Below are 21,778 nucleotides of genomic sequence, written 5' to 3'. Positions count from 1 at the left end.
ACCAAAGACAGAGACAACGAGCCACGAGCAGACACGGAATATCACACAATTTATTTTTTCTTCCAACTTGTGAGACATATCAGCGTGACAAACTCTTCTAAAATGTCTAATCTGGCTTTGAAATGAGAGGCAATTTATCACCCACGGTCGGAGCGGTTTTGTCTGTCGAGCTTGCGCGAAACAGGCAAGAGGGCTCGAGTAGGATGTGAAATTAAAGGTATCTGGAAGAGTGGTGCCGGTTCATTGTTAGTCTCGGGAGGTGGTTGTTGTTGGTCTCTCGAGGTGCGGATCCTTGTTTTAAATGAGAAAACTAACCTCAGCAATGCATAGATATTGGTGAAAGATGTGGGCGGGTTTGATGGTGGGGTTGTGTGCCCAGCGGTGTGAGGGAAAGGGCTGGCTGGCTCGCGATGTTATCTCCCAACTCGGTATGGAGAGAGGCCGTTTGTCTCCCGAGCCGGCTGCGCACCGTCGCGCTTCGGAGCGAGCTCGTATTTCCATACTCGGCAAAGTTCATTTCCTTCTCCAATGCTGCCCCCCAAGCCCCCCCGTTCCCACCACTTGTGTTGCCTTTATTTTTCCATAACCCTCCATTGCAGGCGCGAGAGAGGCCCGCGTTGCCCTTGATTATGCAGACGTACGTGAGAAGGCAGTAATTCCAGGGTTCTGTCAAACACCATTGGTTTTACTGCAGACGAGTTAAGTAGCTCGGCGTGGGAGGCCTTTTGCTCTACGAGGGGCACGAGAGACCCAGCACCGAGAAAAGTCCATGCACTTCTTCTCATTTCCCCCATTTGGAAAAAATCACCTCTTGCTCTTCGCAAGATGGCTTCGAGCCTATGTTCGAATCCCATTGGTTTACCTGATGCTTTTAAGCTGCACTTGAACAAAGGAATGCAACAGAACCCATTTGAAGCATTGAGTAGTTTAATAAGATGGTGTCGAGGTAACATACTTATCTCTCAGTTGTCTAGTCTGGGTTCGATTCCCAACATGACAAAAAAAAGACAGATTGGTGCTTTGCAGTCATGGCATTGCATCACAATGTGTGCCTGTCCTTCAGTTGGCTATTAAGCCGTTGGTTCTGTCTGCTAGTATAGTACTGTTTTTGGTAGATGTTAAAGGTCCCACGGTGTGCTTCATTTAGAGTATAGGTGAGTTATCACCGGCATCCTGAACAAATTGTTTAAATTCCTGCCGAAATCTGCTTCATTCGAACATCAGCCCTGCCCAGCAAGTTTGTGAAAGACTTCAGCCAAATTTCCTCCACCGCTGACCCCACAAGAAGTTGGGATTAATGGTGGTAGTAGTAGTAACAGAAGGAAACACAAGGAAATTAGACGCAGGTGGAGGCCATTCAGCCCATCATGTCTGCGCCACATCAGCACCGCAATAATTTATCAAGAACAGATCAAAATAAGAAAAATGCAAAATGTTTTATTTATATCTTTTTTAAAAATTGTTTATTAATTTATTTTAATTATGATGTCGAAGTAGTTGTAGTCGTAGTAGTAGTAAAAAAAATTAACGGTGTTGTGGCTTTGTCACTAAATGAAGCATTTTTCATGTGAAAAAGAAATTTTGACTTTCATTCATTTCCCAACACCAAGTATAAAATTATTTTCCAACACCAAGTATAAAATTATTTTCCAACACCAAGTATAAAATTATTTTTCAAACAAGATGGGTTTATACTTTAGAGTGTTGAATGTAGAGGAAGCAAATGTGCCGAGCAAGAGATTGCCAAGATGTACGGTTCTTTAACTTTCATCAGGTCAAAAATGTTTCCAATGTGAGAACAGATTAAGAATAAGCTTCGTTTCATCGTCCGCTGACTTTGAACATCCATTATTTTCTAGGATATAATTGGCATTGTATGGAGAAGTCACTTTAATCACCCTTCTTCTGATCAGAACCAGACTGATTGCACAGATAACCTTTGGTAGAAAACGAGTCCAAAATGTAAAATTTTAAATTGCTCAGAACTTCTTGCCAACACCATACCTCCCTTGTCCTCCTCCAACACAGATATCTTCCTTTTGTTTCAAACTGTCCCTCAACAGCCATCCATATCTGGCTATTCCTTATGCATTAAATTCACATTTAAACGATGATTGTACAATGACACTAATTCGACAACATCCTATATATTTGTACTTTGATTTAATAATAAAACTGTAAATAGTTGTCAGCCTGAATTAGCTTATTCGCAACTGATTGACTTCTCTTTACAGTGTCTGGATTGTCATTTGAGCTCTGTTCATCATCGCGGTTTTGACTGTTTCAGGTCAGATTCTCTCCAAACGGTGAGTCCACCACCTCAGCTGTGGGTCCACAACTTCAGTTTTGTCAAAACAGTTGATCAATCTTGCAATGCAATTTCACCTTGCAATACTCTATCCATAGCTTACAGTTTTATCCATCGATATTTACCCTCCTTGCTCGAGGCTTTCATGTGTTATGATACATTCATAATCCTTGTTGTACGTTGTTACATTATATAGCTGGATAGATGCTCGTTAGCACTGTAGAATCAGGTTGTTAGTCGGATACAAAATCTGTTACTTCTGAACTTCCTTCATGATCTACCACTCCCATCGTTACCATTGAAAAGGGTTTGCAATGTATATTTGTCTGAATATTTACATTTTGAAATGTGTACACACATAGGCACTCTCATTAGAAAAGTTAAGAAGAGGTCAGCTCAACTGGGAGAGAGAATGAATCATAGTAATTGCCCAAGATCAAGGACATGACACCAATGGATTAAAAAAGATGGCAGGACTGAGCCAAATGGACAAGTGTACGTTCTGCAAGGCAGAAACAGAAAGTCCGAGTCACCTGCTTTCAGGATGTAAAAAACTATTGTCAGAACAACTTTACACACAATGGCACAACAAAGTATGCAAAGTGATTCATTGGCACATCTGTAAAAAAAAATCTCAACATCCCAGTTCCCGATTGTCAGGTCAGGCCAGATCAGATATGTGACTTTCTACAGGTACCACGTAAACTTGTACTAACCTCCTTCATGGCCACGTTGTCAGTTGTCGGAGGATGTATGGATATGAACACTGAGGAGGATGAAAAACAAAACCTGTCAAAGGGTGGAGGAGCTCCTTGTGATCCAACAGGCATCCATATCTGGTGCCCAATTGTGTCTGCGGACGTCCTCCTGTGGTTAGTGTACTTTTTAATGAGGTTGGTGGCAGGATTTGCACTTAAGCCACCATAAAACACCATTCCGCAAAACACAAAAAAACGCAAATAAAACTGAAAACCCACTCCGTGAGAGTACCTCCTGTGCAGCTGCCCTTCGTCGGGCAGTTCACTGGATGACTGGATTGGGGCAAAGCCTTTTGGGACCCCCACTCTTTTATGATAGAAGGAAAAGCACGGGGTAACCTTCCTGGGTCAAATTGCAGTGGTGTGTGTCAGGGTGGTGCTGAGGTGTGGTCCAACAGATGGTGATCTCCTCGGGTTAACAGAAGGCAGCCCTTTTGGTGGATGCCTGGAATATTCTATCTCCAAGAGAGGATGATCACCTGTCATCTGAGCTCCAGCATTTGGATATCGGTATTACAGCACTCTCTGAGGTTCGGAGACCAGATCATGGTGAGATCGTGGTGTGTGGTTACATATAATCTGGTCTGGTCTGGTTGCTCTGATGGTTACCATACCCAAGGAGTTAATGTAGCTGTGTCCAATAAGCTGACTCTCATTATAATTTAGGTATCACCAGTCAACAAATGCATTATGAGACTGAAGGTGTCATTTCCCTGGTCTCTGTATGTGCTCCAACTGAGGTGAGTGATCTCACTGTGAAGGATGGATTATATGCTGCGCTCGAGTCCATGGTTGATGAGTTCACCAGGTGAGATACTCTTCTCATCTTGGGGGATTTCAATGCATCGACAGCAACTGATAGAGATGGTTATGAGACAAGTGTTGGTCCCCATGGGTCTGGAACTGTGAAACGGAATAGCACTAAGTTCCTTAACTTTGCAAGAAGTCATGGACTGAGGGTGGCTGGTCATGGTTTCAGCGCCCACAGGCTCATCACTGGACTTGGTATTCCAACGCTGGTGGTGTGGCAAAGGAGATCGACAATGTGCTTTTTGATGGTAGCTGGAGGATGATTCAGAACTGCAGGGTGTACCGGAGTTCTCAGTTCCTCAATACCGAGCACAGGCTCGTAGTCGCAACTCTGAAATTGCAGCATAAATACTGGAGAATGGTACCATCCCAGCCTTGGCTGGACATTGGCAAGCTTAATGATGATAGGGCAGCTGAGGAGTTTGCAAACAGGTTGAGTGGGGATGTGGGATCTTGGTGTTTTGGGGAATCCTGAAGAGTTGTAGAGTGCCTTCAAGATTAGCATTACCATCCTTGATGTTGCTGGTGGGTGTCTTGGAACTCATCATCAGGCAAGAAGAACTTTGTCTTCCAAGGGACACTAGATACCATTGACCAGGCTTATTGGCAGAGCTGAGCTGTTCAGGCAGTTGAGGAGCAAATCTGTACGTGCATTGAGGGTGGACAAGGAGGCCTATGTGCGAGGAATCTGTGAAGGGGTAGAGCATCACCTGTGGTCAAGTGATTCTCATCCTCCCTCCAGAGAAATTCATGCATTGTGTTCTTCCAAGCCCGTCTATCAGTGTAGTACAGTTAGAGCAGAGGGTGGTGGGCTCTTGACAGAGGAGTCCAAAGTTAAAGCCCACTGGGCCGGATACTTTGAGCGGCTGTACCAGGCTGACCCACCAGCTGTTGACTTTAACGTCAGGGGAGTAACTTCTTTATTACTGACCCTCCAATCAACTGTGAACCACGTTTGTTTGTGAAAACACAGTCTGCGCTTAACCAGCTAAAGGAGGTTAAAGCAACTGGGATTCACAGCATCCGTACTGAACTTCTCAAGGCTGGTGGAAATGCTGTACTCATCTCATTGCATGCGGTTCTGTGCTCTGTTTGGAACACAGCCATCATCCCAACTGACTGGAAGAGGGGTCTCGTTGACCCTCTTTGGAAAGGGAAGGGTGATCACCAGGACTGCAACAACTACCGATGGGTGACACTGCTCTCAATGCCAGGCAAGGTCTTTGATAAGATTATTCTTGATGGGGTTTGCCACAATCTGCTTGAGCACCTGCGCCCAGAGCAGTCGGGCTTTATACTAGAGGCCAACGGTTGACTGTATCCTTGCTCTTCTGGTCCTCACCAAATGCAGAGGAGAGTTTCGGTTGGGGCTGCTCCCAGCCTATATTGATCTCCTCAAAGAGTTTGTTTCAGTGGATCATGATGCCCTATGGAGATTTCTCAGTCTTGGTGGGGTGCCACCAAAAGTGATCAATCTGATTTCTGAACTATGCTCTGGTACTGAGAGTGCTGTGATGTGTGGTGTTTCCATCTGACTTATTTACAGTTGTTTCTGGAGTTTGTCAGGGGTGTGTACTGCCCCCCCCCACACTTTTCAGCACTTGTATAGACTGGATTCTGGGGAGGATGTCGAAGAGATTAAGCCGCGCTGCATTTTTTGGGAATGTCATGATCTCTGACCTTGATTTAGCAGATGCTTCGGTGATCTTTGCATTGATGCTGGATACCCTGATGGGGATCCACGAGGCACTGAATGAGGAGTTGGAGCCACTGGAATTACGGTTTTCCTGGGTCAAAACTAAGATCCACACTTTCAATGACATCTTTAATGCTACCATCTTGCCTGTACCTGTTTGTGGTGAGGATGTTGAGGTCACAGGGATATTCAATTTCCTTGGCAGTGATTTTCATATCTCCACCTGCTATCAGTCAGAAGTCAATAGACATCTGCATTGGGGCTGGGGAGTCATGGATTCACCAAATCATGTGATGTGGTGCTGTCGGTACAGATGCAGGAGGATGAAAGTCCGAGTCTTTAAGTCCTTGGTGAATCCTGTCTTGCTCTACAGATGTAAGACTTGAACTCTGACCAAGGGTCAGAGAGAGAGAGAGAGACTTAACTCCTTCGATACTAGGTCTCTTTGGAGAATCCTTGGGTATCGCTGGTCATACTTTGTGTCTAACTCATGGTTGCTGGGAGAGACTCAGATGAGATCTTTTACTTCTATAGTCCATGAGCATCAGCTGCCGCTATGTGGTCATGTGGCTCGTTTTGCTGACTGATCCTGTTCAACAGATTCTCTCAGCGATGGAGCCTCATAGTTGTAGGAGGCCAATCGGCCAACGACGTGCCTCGTGGTTGCAGCAGGCTGATCAGCATCTCAACAAGATGGGGATGGGCCAGGCATCAGCCTGGGGGATGGCTAGACTGAGGCCCCTGGAATACCGCGGTAATTGGATGCATTGACGCCCTGCTCCGGCACATGCTTCCAAATATGACCTGACCTGATTCAGAAAACTCATGGAAACACGAACCAAGGGTAATCATTGAAAATAAGGATGTCATGCTCATGGACGACCTGATGATCCCATCGAGCGTGAACATAGAAAACAAAGCCTTGCGACCGGAATTCATTCTCAGCGATAAAAAGGAAAAGACAGCATTGCTGATTGAGATATTATTACCCTGCGATTTTTGTTTAACTAATGCAGAAATCAAGAAAATGATCATATACCAGGACCTCTAAAATGAGATCAAGAAATCTTGGAAGCTGAAGAGTGTCGAAATTACACCATTGATTGTAATTGGAGCACCAGGAATACTGTAATAAAGAATAACCTCACTGAGATTTTAAAAACAATTCATGGGAATTTTGCCACAAACGAACTACAATTGGAGGCAGTCCAGGGTTCTGTGACGATCCTGAAAAGAGCCCTCAGAACAAATCTCTGAGAACAACAAAGTTGAACACATTAGACCATGAACTGAGATCTCTTACCGAAGTGGAGGTGGATACTTCCTGGGAGGACTCCGTTCCATCTCCTGAAACCCGCAAATGGAGATAACAACCAACTACACACACACACACACACACACACACACACACACACACACACACACACACACACACACACACACACACACACACACACACACGCACACGCACTCTCTCTGTTTCTACAAAGTAAACGATTTAACAAAACAACCTTTGTTCCTGAACACAACAAACAGAGACCTCCCCCTCTATTTCCGCAACCTTTGGGATTGGTGAAGGAGTCATTCGTTTGAGGTGCCCGAGCTGCACATCAAGGACTGCGTGACATTGACATAGGGAAGAGTGAAAGCAAGTGACCCTTGGTCCATTTATATTTGCTCTGAGTGAGGGTTTGACCTCTCTCTGATATTTGTGCGCACGCTCCACCAGACGGATGGCAAACATGAGTAACCTGTTATTTGTTCTGTGTGCCATATGTGTAGCATTTTATCTCGCTTATAACGATGATTGCAAACAATATTTGGAACACAGCGAGATAATAGAATAGGTCACACATCAAAATGTGCTTGCAAAGGAATTTGCAGAATGGTGTGTTTTCAGTCTGAGCTTGAGTTCAGGTTCTTTCGAATTAAAACACAAATATTGAAGCTCGTGCAAAAGATGAAGGAAAGAGCATTACAAATCAGAAAATAACTGTTTAGTTGGGACAGCGTGTTAAAAAGTGTGGCTTTTGCAAAACGGTGAAAACCAGAAGCTCAAGATACTGTATAATTTGAGGGGGGATAGGTGTTGAGGGATGGAGAGGACCAGGTGTTGAGGTTGTGGGAGGGAGGTGTAAAGCCATGAGTATGGTTGAGTCACATGTCCTGCAAAAAAAAAATGGCTGTGAGACCGAAGGTGCCACATTCTCATCTTCATCCACTTTTTCATCATTTCTTTACCAGGAGAGAGGGTGAAGGTTAACATACTGACAATTGCATGGTGGAGAACAAGCAACGCGGTTAACAAGGAGTGGGTTGGTTGAGAAATGAAAGTGACCTATCGAGGCTGGGGAGGATTAAATAGGTAATGGAGTGCAAGGTACAAGACAGGATAAGACACCGTGGAGGATCAAGAGGCCACCAACACATCTGAAGTGAGAAAGGAGCACATGCCGTACCATGGCCTTCTGATTGATAATGTCAATGATGTTTAGAGCTTTTGCCTCAGATGTATCCAGGGATGGAAAATGGTATGTGGAAGCTCCAGCCCAAAGTGGAAAGACGTACTCCATTGCATCGTGTTCAAATGGTTTGCTTAAAGCTTTGAAGAGTTCATAGACGCCAAGGAAGGACTTGTATTCAGTCTACACGTCTCTATTACTTTGAGAACCTTATCACAGGTAAGACTTAACATGCTCATAGAAGAACTGCATATTTAATTAATAACTTGATGAATAAACTGAAAAATGTATAAATTATAGTATTATTGACTGAAGGCTGTATGATTCTGATGAAATCTATTGAAATGTTTCTTTTTTAAAAATCTCATTTCATCATTCAATATGTGGTCAATATATCATCTTCGAGTCATATTCGATTTTACTTTCTGTGCAATGCTCGTAAACAATGGCTAACAAATGGGAATTATAAAAAAACAACAAAGGGAAACGGCTGGTTATGTTGGTAAATAGTGGTGATGATGAAAGCAAACTGAAACAGGGTAGTACTGTGATTATATAGATTATGGTTATGGCCACTCTAGTTGGCCATGAAGGTCATGTTGAGACTCGGTATTCAGCATCGGCTAAAGTACTCCTTAGGTTCTTCAAAACCACAGCTTACAAAGCGTTTGTTTGGAACAGAATGGAGTGTCGATATCCCTTGTGGGCTGGTGCACCTGCATCCTATCTTTCTCTCGTGGAGGCGTGAAGGCAAACGTTCCGAAAATGATCGCTATCACCCATCATTAGGCTATCAAACAGAACTGACTTCACTACCCATGGACTACTTGGTGGTCTTCGAAGTTCTACCATGTCTCAGCCGGTGTTGCTTTTCCTGCTCATTTAGTCCTCCCCCTCTGATGATTCTTCTACGTGAAAGTATTCATCCACCAACCCTCACCTTGTCAACTTTTCAACGTCCTGGCTTCTTGTTCGCTTCCATTCATTTGTGAACCTTTTCCCATCTATGTAATCGTTTCTCCATGCCAATCATGTTCCTCCCTCCATTACTTTAAGGTTTTAACTCACCATCACTTCACATTGTCTCCACTTTCCATTTAAAATTATTTTAAATTAAACTTCCTGACATATGCCCACATTTTCCTAGATGTGATAGGTTCACATTTTATTATACAGAATTGCAGCAGATACTGGGAAAGTAAAACGAACCTTTTGGTACCTGAAATCTCGCTCACAAATATCTTGCTGAAAAAAGGTTTGAATCGATGATTTTTTTTCACTTCCACCAGCATTCTGTGATTACAACTAAGCACTTCTCAGTTAGAGCAGGTATAAGGGGCAGTTGTGAAAAAACAAGAAAAGACGATGACAGTGAAGTCAATGGCATGCCATTGGAAATCCCCATGCTTTCCACCTAAGGTAAAGTTTCTGCTTGGGAATAAACATGTGGTCAAAACCAAAAAATCGTTCCATATTTCAGGTAACCCCAATGTTGATTGCGTATACAAAGTTTCATTCAAAAATATTTCAAAATGTGATCGTAATTGCACTTTTTGAAACTTGACATTTTGACACCGCCCTACCGCCCCACTGCCCCCCCCCCCCGGGGCGGTGTCAGAATGACTGTTCTCACACCTTCTTGCCATGTGGTGATCATAACTACCAATTTTTCTGAATTTCTGCCCAATTGTTTAGGAGGAAATAGCATTACGGATGGACAGACGGACAGAGAGACAGACGGAGCCGATTACAATTTATGCCTGGTGTTGGCTTAATGGTTCGGGTGGCGGGTTTTGTACCCTAGGGTCCTGAGTTCAAATCCCGCTCAGCTGTTGAACTAATACCAGGTGGGGTTAACTCGGCCTGTCATCCTTCCGAGGTCGGCAAAATGAGTGCCAGCTTGCTGGTATACTGTGTCGGAGTGGCGACCCGTCCAGGATTGTGCCCAATAGCCAAGGAGACTGCTTAAGCAGCACCAACGCTCTACACAGAGTATGGTCCCAATCTCATCTCCGCCTCCTATTGCAATATCGCCCCGTTTTTTTTTTTTCTTCAAAAAGCATGAGGATACAAAGAAAAAGGAAAGTGTAAAATTGAGTGACAACAAACATTTAAAGTGAAAGGCATAATTAAACAGAGCGATGAAGGTATATAATGTATTCAAATCCAAAGTTATGGCCACCAAATGCAGATGGTTATTAAACAGGTTTGAAAGGGAAGGCAGTGGAGAGTGACTGTGACATAACTATATACTATGTGGAATGTATAGATGAAATCAATAAATAATATTTTATTAAATGTAGATATCATTTTTATTAATATCCAAATGGGGCCGAGAGGATATCTTAGTGGGATGCACACTCACCTTTGAGCTGTCTCGCCTGGGTTTGAATCCTGACCCAGCTGTAAACTCTCCTGGTGTTTTGCAAGGCATCGATATGTATGCCGTTCATTGGAAGGACGATTCCACAAAGACTTGGGCCAGAATCGTTCCCTGCGGCCGACTCCACAAGGTGGGAATAATTGGGTGATACACGTACAGTAATGTTTATTACCAGGTCATGCACATACATTCACGGTCATTAGAATGCCCTTCTCGAGCTACTTGATGACATTCTCTGCAAATGTCCTACATTATTCAGTCACTGGGGAACACGATTGGGAAAACACTAATTCAAGATAATTTATCAAAATTAAAAGCGGAATTGGACTTTTTCATTAGATACTCGCTATTCAAGAAGCCTCTTGGTGCCACCACAGTGGATACAGGGGTATAAAACGTTACTGTGGGTTCAATCAAGTGTCCATGTATTTGAGGTTCAAATGAAAAGCTATTACATAGTGCAAAACCCAGATTAATTTATTGTAAGCTTTACAAAATTTCGTTTTAAACGGCTTTCCATTCCGTTTGATAATTCTCACTTCGGCATGGTGTCCAAATTATTGTATATTTATCTAGGATGTCCCATAAAAGCTTACACAGTTTCAAAAATGCTCACAACCTTTGTTGTTTTTAATCCTGTGATTTAATAAAACTGCCTTGAATGGGAAACCCACAAAGGTTCTGATTTCTTTGTTTTCCGTTTTCCATGTTGCTTGATTGATGATAATGTTTAATGAAAAATCGAGAAGTTTAACAGAATGAAAGGGAAAGACAAAGCATGTGCATAAGAGGTCTTTTTTTTCAGCAGAATAGACAGTGATAGGACCAGGGCCATCGCCTGAAAGTAAAGAAGAGGAGAGTTACAATAGTAGTGAGGCAGGGATCTTTCATTTAGAGAGTAGTTTTTATTTTGTGTGTGCGTACAAGGTCAAGACTTTTGGAAGAAGGAAAAGCTGGTACACTGAATGGATGATGATGCAACAAAACAAAAGAACTGCAGAGAGACAGAAAGGGATGGGGGGGGCACCAACATCAGGGTTGAAGAACAAAATAGAGGTAGACTTGGACAAATAATGGTTGTGGGGAGGAATGTGGTGTAAGAGACGAAACCATGGGGTGGACAAGATGGATACAGAATCAAACTCTCAGGAAGGAAAAACTGGAAATTTGGAAGGAGGGGGATTTGGGTAGGGGTAACGAGGGTAGAAAAGATAATGGCTTTGGATTGGGGATGAAGTAAGATGGTGATGAACAGCTGTTTTGAAGACTTGGAAGGAAGAATGACATTGAAGAGTATGTGGAAGTTGGTTCTCAGGTGAGAAAAAAAGAGGAACAAATAAATGGGGGTAAGTAGTGATCCTAGATTCAGGTAATTTCACCAAAGGGGATTTGTGATGGTGGACCATGTGTGCCCTGCAGAAATCAGGGAGGGGGGCGGGGGGGACAAAGCACGGAAAGAGCAGAGGGTGCAAAATCAGAGAGGAGGTGGGAGAAGACAGAGAGACTACCGACCTGTTTGCTATGGGAAAGTGATAGGCCCGTCGACTCAACTTCATCATGGAAGATTCCAATAATCCTGAAGACTGGATTCTATAGTGTCAAGCTGGGCAAGATGTGAGGCAGGGGAGCCAGCACAGAGGGAAGAGCAGTACTCCATTGCCCAAGATTGGTAATTCATACAAAACCATAAGGCCAGGTCAGGTCAGGTATGGGATCATGTGCCAGAACAGCGCGTCGCTTCGTCCACTTTCCGCCGGTACTCCAGGGGCCTCCGTCTGGCAATCTCCCAGGCAGAGGCCAGGCCCATCCCCATCTCCTTGAGATGATGGTCAACCTGCTGCAACCACGAGGCACGTGGTCGGCCCACTGGCCTCCTCCACTCATGAGACTCCCTCGCTGAGAGAATCTGGTGAGCAGGATCAGCGTCAGGAAAACGAGCCACATGTCCATACAGCCGCAACTGACGCTCACGGACTATGCAGGTAACAAATCTCATCCGAGTCTCTCTCAGCAACCGCTCGTTGGACACAAAATCCGATCAGCGATAGCCAAGGATTCTCCGAAGAGACCTGGTACCAAAGGAATTAAGTCTCCGTCTCAGATCCTTGGTCAGAGTCCAAGTCTCGCATCCATAGAGCAAGACTGGAAGTACCAAGGACCTGAAGACTCGGACTTTCGTCCTCCCGCACAGGTACTGGCAGCGCCACACCCCATGATCCAGTGAATCCATGACTCCCCAGGCCTGACCCAGATGTCTACTGACCTCTGACTCACAGCCAGCAGAGACATGAATATCACTGCCAAGGGAAGTGAATCTCTCCACGACCTCAACATCCTCACCACAAACAGACACAGACAGGACAGCAGCATCCAAGATGTCACCGAAAGCCTGGATCTTAGTTTTGACCCAAGAAACCCGTAATCCCAGCGGCTCCGACTCCTCATTCAGCACCTCGAGGGCCCCCAAGAGGATATCTAAAGTCTCCGCAAAGATGACTGCATCATCTGCAAAGTCAAGGTCCGAGATCTTGACATTCCCAAACGATGCACCGCAGCTTGATCTCTCCGACATCCTCCCTAAAATCCAGTCCATACAAGTGTTGAAAAGTGTGGGGGCCAGTACACATCCCTGACAAACTCCAGTAACAACTGGAAATAAGTCAGAGATGGTACCACCACACTTCACAGCACTCTCAGTACCAGAGAATATTTCAGACATCAGATCGATCAGTTTTGGTGGCACCCCACGAAGACCAAGAATCCTCCAGAGGACATCCCGATTCACTGAATCGAACGCTTTACAGAGATCAACATAGGCTGCAAGCAGCCCCTGCCGAAACTCTCGTCTGTGTTCGGTGAGGACACGAAGAGCAAGGATACGGTCAATCTTTGACCTCTTTGGTGTAAAGCCTGACTGCTCTGGATGCTGGTGCTCAAGCAGATGGTGGCGAACACTATCAATAATGATCTGAGCAAAGACCTTGCCCGGCACTGAGAGCAGCGTCACCCCTCGGTAGTTGTTGCAGTCTTGGCGATCACCCTTCCCTTTCCAGAGAGGAACAACAAGGCCCCTCTTCCAATCAGTTGGGATGATGCATGTGTTCCAGGCAGAGCACAAAACTGCATGCAACGACACGAGTGCAGCATTTCCACCAGCCTTGAGAAGTTCAGCATGGATGCCACAAATCCCTGGACATTTGCCCCGTTTCAACCGGTTCACCGCAGCCCGTGTTTCCACAAGCGAAGGTGGACCACAGTTGATTCGAGGGTCAGCAACAGGGATTGTCACACCCTTGACATCCAACTCGACAGCTGGGGGATCAGCCTGGTACAACCGCTCAAAGTAACCGGCCCAACGGGCCTTCACTTCAGACTCCTCTGTCATGAGCCTACCACTCTCTGCTCTAACTGCAGTGCTCCGAGGGATGGGCTTGGATGAACGCAATGCGCGAATTCCCCTGTAAGCCGGACGAGAATCACCTGTCCTCAGGTGATGCTCTACCCCCTCACAAATTCCTCGCACATAGGCCTCCTTGTCCACCCTCAGTGCACGTGCAGTTTTACGCCTCAGCTCCCTGAACAGCTCAGCTCTGCCATTCAGCCTGGCCCTGCGACTCTGGTCAATGGTATCCAGTGTCCCTTGAGAGACAAAATTCTTTTTTGCCCTGCGGTGAGTTCCATGACATCAATGACAGTGGTCTTGAAGGCACTCCACAACTCTTCAGGACCCCCCAAAGCACCCAGACCCCCAAGTGTCCACTCAGCCTGTTCGCAAACTCCTCAGCTACTCTCTCATCCCTGAGCTTGCCAACTTCCAGCCGAGGTTGGGATGGTACCATTCTCCAGGATTTAATGTGCAGCTTTAGATTGCAGCACTTTAGAGTCCAGGTGCAGCTCAGGGTGGCCCTACGTCATATGGCTATATTTTACAGGCCGTAGGGGTATCCGTGGAATTAGAGCACGGAGTTATAACTTTTTTCATTTCTGGGTTGGCCGTAGCAATTCGACAAGCCGTAGCCATGACATAGATGTGTTCCACGTCGACCCTACGTTGGGCGTACGGTGGGCTTGCGTTATTTGTGCGACTGCCGTAGTCTCTTATCAATGAAAAATGAATTTTGCCAACCCCCAGAAAATTACGGCGGCCACACTATTTCTACGGTTGCCGTGGGGTAGTCCTACGGCGTCCCTGTGTTCAACGTACGGTGGCCTTGCCATCTGTGTGACTACCTGCGGGCAACGCAGGGTCGACGCACGGTTCCCCTACCCCCACCATGCTTCCTACGTACGGCCTCCGTAGCAGTCTGCGTCGACCGTGCGCTTCCGCTAGAGATCGGAGTAGAGGTGTTTGCCACCAGTGTTGGGCACAAAAGCGATAATCCGATAACAGATAATTATCGAAGTTTACTTTTTTATCAGACTATTATCGGAAGTTAATTTCCATTCATCGTTATCGGACCAGTTAACTTCCGATAACTCGATTTTTTAGTCCCATAATGTCCGTTAATTTTTTTGTCTGATAACATTTTTATCGTTTCCGGGTCGCATTTCGCCAAACTAATTAATTATCAATGAGGAGAAAAATGTGCATGATTATAGATTACTTGTTTTACAAGATAATGCTGACTGAATCAGGCCGCCGCGTGAAGAAAAATGGAAGAATAAGAAGAAGAAGAAGAATAAGAATAAGAATAATAAGAATAAGAATAAGAATAAGAATAAGAAGAAGAAGAAGAAGAAGAAGAAGAAGAAGAAGAAGAAGAAGAAGAAGAAGAAGAAGAAGAAGAAGAAGAAGAAGAAGAAGAAGAAGAAGAAGAAGCCTTGCAATGGCGACTTCCTCAGCCATGCGGCTGCTCGGCTCTGCAGGTACTGGGTTCGGTCAAGGTTTGGAAACCTGAAAATAAAAACAGATGTGATTGCTACATTGTGTGACCATGGAAATTGTGTGACCTATAATTGCTCGTGGCCGTAAATTTTTTAGACCCAACAGCCGCCGAGCCAAATGTGACTGAAGCATCAACATGCATGTTTTTGTGGTTCAGGAGCTGTGAGTCATGAGCAACTGGCGGCTTATGGCAATGGAAAGATATGAATAATATCTTTCCAATCTCAAGTCTGAACTCTCAAACCTCTCTCCCTCTTTCAAATTCTGGTGGCGTCTAATCAAATCGTTTTCTGGCGTATGTTCCTCCTCCATCCACTCCCTTACCTCAAATGGGCACACTTCTGAATGCCTAAACTCGGTGTTTGCATCTAAATCTTGTGTCCAAAACCAATCGCTTTCTGTACACACCTTACCCAGTCGCATCCAGCTTTCCCTGGACTCTGTGTCCTTTTCTCCTGATAAGGTGGAGAGCTTGCTGTCAAACCTCGACTCAGATTCTGCAACCAGTCCAGACGGCATTAGCCCATGTGTCCTAAAAGCCTGATCCTCTGCTCTTGCTCACCCTCTTTCTGTTCTATTTACCCTCTCATTTGCTCAAGATCATCTGCCATCTGCTTGGAAATCAGCAAACATTACCGCTCTGCTTAATATGGTGTAAAAACAGATTCCTGCAACTACAGACCAATCAGCCTTCTCCCAATCATCAGCAAGGTTATGGAATCCATCATCACTTCAGACATTAAATCCTTCCTCTTCTCCAATGGCTTGATTTCTGATCATCAATTTGTTTTTAGACCAGGTCACACCACCCTGCATATGCTGCTTCTTCTATCCCATCAATGGATGGAGGTCTTCAATGCCGGACATGAAATCAGAGCCACATCCCGAGACATATCACATGCTTTTGACATGGTCTGGCACCCGGCCCTGCTCACCAAACTCTCTTCTTATGGTATCCAAGGTCATCTCCACTCATGGCTCACAGACTTCATCTCCTGTCACAGCCAACGTGTGACCCTAAATGGAGTTCTTTCATCCCCTCTTCCTGTGCAGGCTGGAGATTCCTCAAGGTAGCGTTCTGGGCCCTGTTCTTTTTCTGGTTTTCATCAATGATCTCTCCCACTCTCTGAAAAATCCTCTTTATCTTTTTTGCTGATGACCCCACACTTTGCCGTATCATGTCATTCCTCAGACCAGCAAGCAGCATCTTCTTCGCTCTCTACAGATTTGGAAAAATCCCAATCTAGTCCAACACATGGAACATATCTTTCAATCCTGACAAATCTCACACTCTCACTATGTCTCTCCGAAGAGACAGTTTGGAACCCCCCCCCCCTCATCTATTTTCTTAATAATCCTCTTGAAGAAGTCCTTTTATTCAAGCTTCTGGGTCTCACTATCTGCCACGATTTTTTCTGGGAAAGTCACATTTCTTACCAGGCCTCCAAAGCCAGTCGCCGACTGGGAATCCTCCATCGTGCAAAGTTCTTATTCGGCCCACCTGAGCTCCTGACCACATACAAAGCTTTTGTCTGCAGACTGATTTAGTACTGCTCTCCCCTCTGGGCTGGTGCTCCCACCTCTCACCTTTCTCGGCTTCACGCTGTAGAAACTAAGGCATTTAGGATCATTGGCATCTCCCGTGATGAGGCTGAGTCTTTGGGCCTCTCACTCTCTCACCACAGGCATGTCGGCGGTCTTTTTTTTTGTCTTCTACAGTCTCCTCTCCGGCCTTGCCTCCCTTGCTCTGTCTGCGATATGTCCCCCCCCACCCATATTTCCACAGGGTGCTCAAGGTCCGCCAGCAACCCGCTTTTCGTAAAACCACCAAAATCATGAATCACTGTTCACCTTCACTCTTTCATTCTTCTTTTTTCCCGCCTTTGGAATAAACTCCCGTTCTCTCTTCAATCCCATTCTTCCCTCCAGTCCTTCAAAACAGCTGTTTCCCACCACCTCTTACCTTCCCCCACCACGACCTTTTCTACCCCCGTTAATCCACCCAAACCCCACCTCCTTCAAATTCAATGCCTTCCTTCCTGAAAGTTCCTGTAATGTCCATCTTGTATACCCCATGTTCCCGCCCATCACCCCCATCCCTCTCTCTTCCACAGATCTCCTAATGTCTCTGTTCCCCACTGTTTTGTCCTTCCCTCTCCCGCCCTTCTTGTCTCCTGCCTCCCTTGTTGTGTGTTGTGTGTTGTGTGTTTGCTCTCATCCGAGCCTCGACAATGCATACAAAAAAAAAAATTAAAAAGCAAATAAATAAAAGAAAACCAAGACTGATTGGAAATAGCAACTAACAGTTATTTATGGCAAGCACACAAGCAAGCAATCATTTAAAAGCAAGTATATATATATATATATATACAAATGCAAGAAAGGAAAAAGGCACATCAGAGCAGGTTTAACCACAACACGTGTTCTTCTTTAATATGGAGTTCTACAATTTTAGTTTGTGTTGGAATGTCGTAATGCTCCATAATTCAAATCTTCAATGGTTCACCAGTTAGGCACAAAAATAAATAAATAAATAAATTATAGTCATATTTCTGAACAAGAGTGACCTCACTGTGGTCACAACCTGCGACAAAATCCGCTAAAGGGCCGATTGGGAAATGTGCATTTAAAGCGCTATGGAAAGATTAACTCAGCACCTCTCATCCATGTCAGCCTCCGCTATGGATATATTAGAACGAGTTGATACGTCACATGGTCACGGATTGTTTAACCCCAATATGGGGCCGTTAAAAACTTACATAGTGCCATATTTTTAGGGAGGTGTGCACCATGCATGCTGAGGGGCTTGATTAAACTTTACTGTTAATAATTTTTATTCCGCATATTGTTAGATTTTTTTGGGGTCCCTCATCAGAACACTTCACCAAAACAAAGCCAATGGAAATCTGACATAACAAACCCGGGTCGTGTATAATCATCAGAGGCCGACATGCCTGATGTCTTTGGCCAACCAGAAAAAAAAGATGGCAGCCATATTATTCTGTTTGGATGCCATGGTGGGTGTAGTCAAGTGACAAATGCAATGCAGCTGTCTGATCAATGGGTGCACATTTCAAAACCCGACCCCAAACATGATCCACAACAACAGCAACAACAGCAGCAGCAGCAACAACAACAACAACAACAACAACAACCACCACCATGTGGAGCTCTTGTGGACCAGCAACTTGTTGCAGGTAAAATATATGCAGCACTTTACAAAGGTGTCACATATAAATGCCACACCCTGCATGTACTGTATATACTGTATATTACATACATGGTGAGGTGTGTCTGGTGGCTGCATCTTACCCCACCTTTCCCGACAGGTGCATCTTGCCCCACATCCAGAGCCGGATTAAGCCTCGGCTGGCCCTCGGGCACATTTTGAAATTTTAGAGAATGGTCTGAAAATTTTAAATTAGATCTCGGGCTCATGGAAATGGACCCCAGACAAAAGATGAACTGATTCAAGAACAAAATATTTAATACAAAAAAAAAGACAAATATTTAATACGAAAAGAAAATAGTTTATTTAGTCCCTCTATACAATTTGCAGTGGATGAATATATGCATGACAAAACACATACAGATTTGGCACTTTGCTTTACAGTTTACTACACCTAAGATTGCAAAGTTGCCTAAATTTTTGTGGCCCAAATTTTCGGCTGACCTTAAGGCACATGCCTTGTCTGCTTAATGGTTAATCCAGCACCGCCCACATCACTCCCTTCATGCTGTGTTTTTCTCCTGCGTTTTAACATGACATTTCTTCCTATTCTATACTATATAATTTATGCAGGGAAAAGGAAAATGTGCTCCGTTTATGTCTCTTTTCTTCCCTTCAAAAATTATTTCCTTTCCATTCAAAATGTTCCAACCTCACCTTTCTCTTTCCACCCATTTCCCCTTCTAATTTCTCACCGTAGCTCCTCTCACACAACACCTGAGACCACCCAATGTACAGTCTGCACTCAACACTAAGCGAACCCTGACAGTTCAGGAATCTAAAAGCATTTTCCCTCCCTTCCTACAATTGGATTCAAAGCGGACGACAAAATGAGGTAGGTTGTTGAACCATGTCAGGAAAGGCAGTCTGAAAACTTCCATTTCCAGAAGATTGATTTTTCCAAAGAAAAATGGTATACGCATTTGAATAACGACAAGAGAGCCGAGATTGAAAATCAATGTCCCGTCTTTGTCTGTTGCATGAACTCTTGATTGTCCTTTAAATTCGAAATGAAAGAGCCACGACTCTGTGCGTAAACAGTACACGAACTTTGATGAAGACAGGTTTCTACTTCGGCTGCACGTACTTTGTAATTGCCCTCCATACGTGCACCGATCCTTCTTGATTCCTTGGATATTCAGCTTGGGGGTGTTAACTCCTCATTGAAGAACCAGCACAAAACATTTCATGGCAAACCGATAAGGTGGCTTATTTTCTGTCCTAGAGGACCTTTAACCACATTATGGTTTTCTTTAATTTTCCTGACTACATCCTTTGATTCTTCTCATCATTTGTTTCCTATTTCGTTTTTTTTTTTTTTAGTATGAACTGGCATCCTATGTACATTTACTTTTGAGAGAACCTGAGAATTTGCACAAACAACCACTCGAATCATGTATTATTCACCATTCAGATGAATGCCATCCAAAGAGGAAACGACACCACAGCCTCACCCAGCGTGTTTCCCATGATGTTTTACATGGTATTTCATGTACATTAAATGCTTCTTCATGCAGGAGCTGCTCCAACCAAGTCCCGTGAGACTGCGTTACGTGCACAAATTCTTACAGAGCCGTTTTGGGTGAGGGTGGTGGTTGAAGGGAAATGCTGAACTCCATCTTGAACATTTCCTTGAATATAACCACCTGATGCTTGCATTTTACATATGATAAACTACTGCTGGGATAGGAAGGTACCACCTCCTCTATCACAAACCTCCTCCATCATAAACAGCCTACACCAGTAAAAACCTTGTGAAAATGGTTTGGTGGATCTCCCATACAAATGACTATCTTATCCTTTCAATTGAGGAAGTACTTACTTACCTGTCCATGCACAATCAGATGAACTCCACAGAACAATACACAAAATACAATCATAGTTTCATAAACCTCCTCTTCAAAAATACAATCATAGTTTCATAAACCTCCTCTATCAGAAACCTCATCTCTCATAAACCTCATCTATTGTAATCCTACTATATCATAAACCAGTGTCATGAACATCATGTAGCTTCCTTGTCATCACCCTCCCTTGTCATAAACCTCCTCTATCAGAAACCTCATCTCTCATAAACCTCATCTATTGTAATCCTCCTATATCATAAACCTTTATCATCAATCTTCTCTATCATCAACCTTCTCTATCATCAACCCTCTCGATAATAAACCTCATCTCTCATAAACCTCATCTATTGTAATCCTCCTATATCATAAACCTGTATCATGAACATCATGTAACTCCCTTGTCATCACCTCCCCTGTCATAAACCTCCTCCATCATAAACCTCCTTTATCATCAACCTTCTCCATCATCAACCTTCTCTATCATAAATCTCATCTATTGTAATCCTCCTATATCATAAACCAGTATCATGCATATCATGTAGCTCCCTTGTCATCAACCTTCTCCATCATCAACCTTCTCTCTCATAAACTTCATCTATTGTAATCCTACTATATCATAAATCAGTGTCATGAACATCATGTAGCATCCTTGTCATCACCCTCCCCTGTCATAAACCTCCTCTATCAGAAACCTCATCTCTCATAAACCTCATCTATTGTAATCCTCCTATATCATAAACCTTTATCATCAATCTTCTCTATCATCAATCTTCTCTATCATAAACCTTCTCCATCATCAACCTTCTCTATCATAAACCTCATCGATTGTAATCCTCCTATATCATAAAACAGTGTCATGAACATCATGTAGCTCCCTTGTCATCACCCTCCCCTGTCATAAACCTCCTCTATCATAAACCTCATTTATCATCAACCTTCTCCATCATCAACCTTCTCTATCATAAATCTCATCTATTGTAATCCTCCTATATCATAAACCAGTATCATGCATATCATGTAGCTCCCTTGTCATCAACCTTCTCTATCATAAACCTCATCTATCATAAACCGTGTCTATCATAAACATTCTCTATCATCAACATTCTCTATCACAAACCTTCTTTATCATCAACCTGCTCCATCATAAACATCGTCTATAATAAACATTCTCCATCGTCAACCTCCTCTATCATAAATATTCTCGATCATAAACCATCTCTATCATAAACCCCATCCATCATAAACCGTGTCTATCATAAACCTTCTCTATCAAAAACATCGTCTGTAATAAACATTTTCAATAATCAACCTCCTCGATCATAAACATCGTCCATAATAAACTTCTGCATCATCAACCTCCTCGATAATTAAACCCCTCCATCATAAACCTCTCTCATCAC

At 43.9% G+C, this 21,778-nt stretch overlaps 1 long non-coding RNA gene across 1 annotated transcript; it reads right to left on the bottom strand.

Annotated features, from left to right (window-relative positions):
- Window positions 1-593: 593 nt before the first annotated feature.
- On the bottom strand, window positions 594-7,045 carry LOC147021467 (uncharacterized). Its single transcript, XR_015060802.1, has 3 exons — window positions 6,876-7,045; window positions 3,025-3,175; window positions 594-2,810 (listed from the first exon to the last, which is right to left on the bottom strand). It is a non-coding gene; the product is annotated as an uncharacterized LOC147021467 (long non-coding RNA).
- Between the last annotated feature and the right edge of the window lie 14,733 nt (window positions 7,046-21,778).

The sequence above is a fragment of the Eptatretus burgeri genome, chromosome 8 (assembly GCF_056783735.1).
Source record: "Eptatretus burgeri isolate ZD-2024b chromosome 8, Ebu_testis_v1, whole genome shotgun sequence".
NCBI classification, from domain to species: domain Eukaryota; kingdom Metazoa; phylum Chordata; class Myxini; order Myxiniformes; family Myxinidae; genus Eptatretus; species Eptatretus burgeri.
This window is presented reverse-complemented; position numbering and strand designations above follow the sequence as displayed.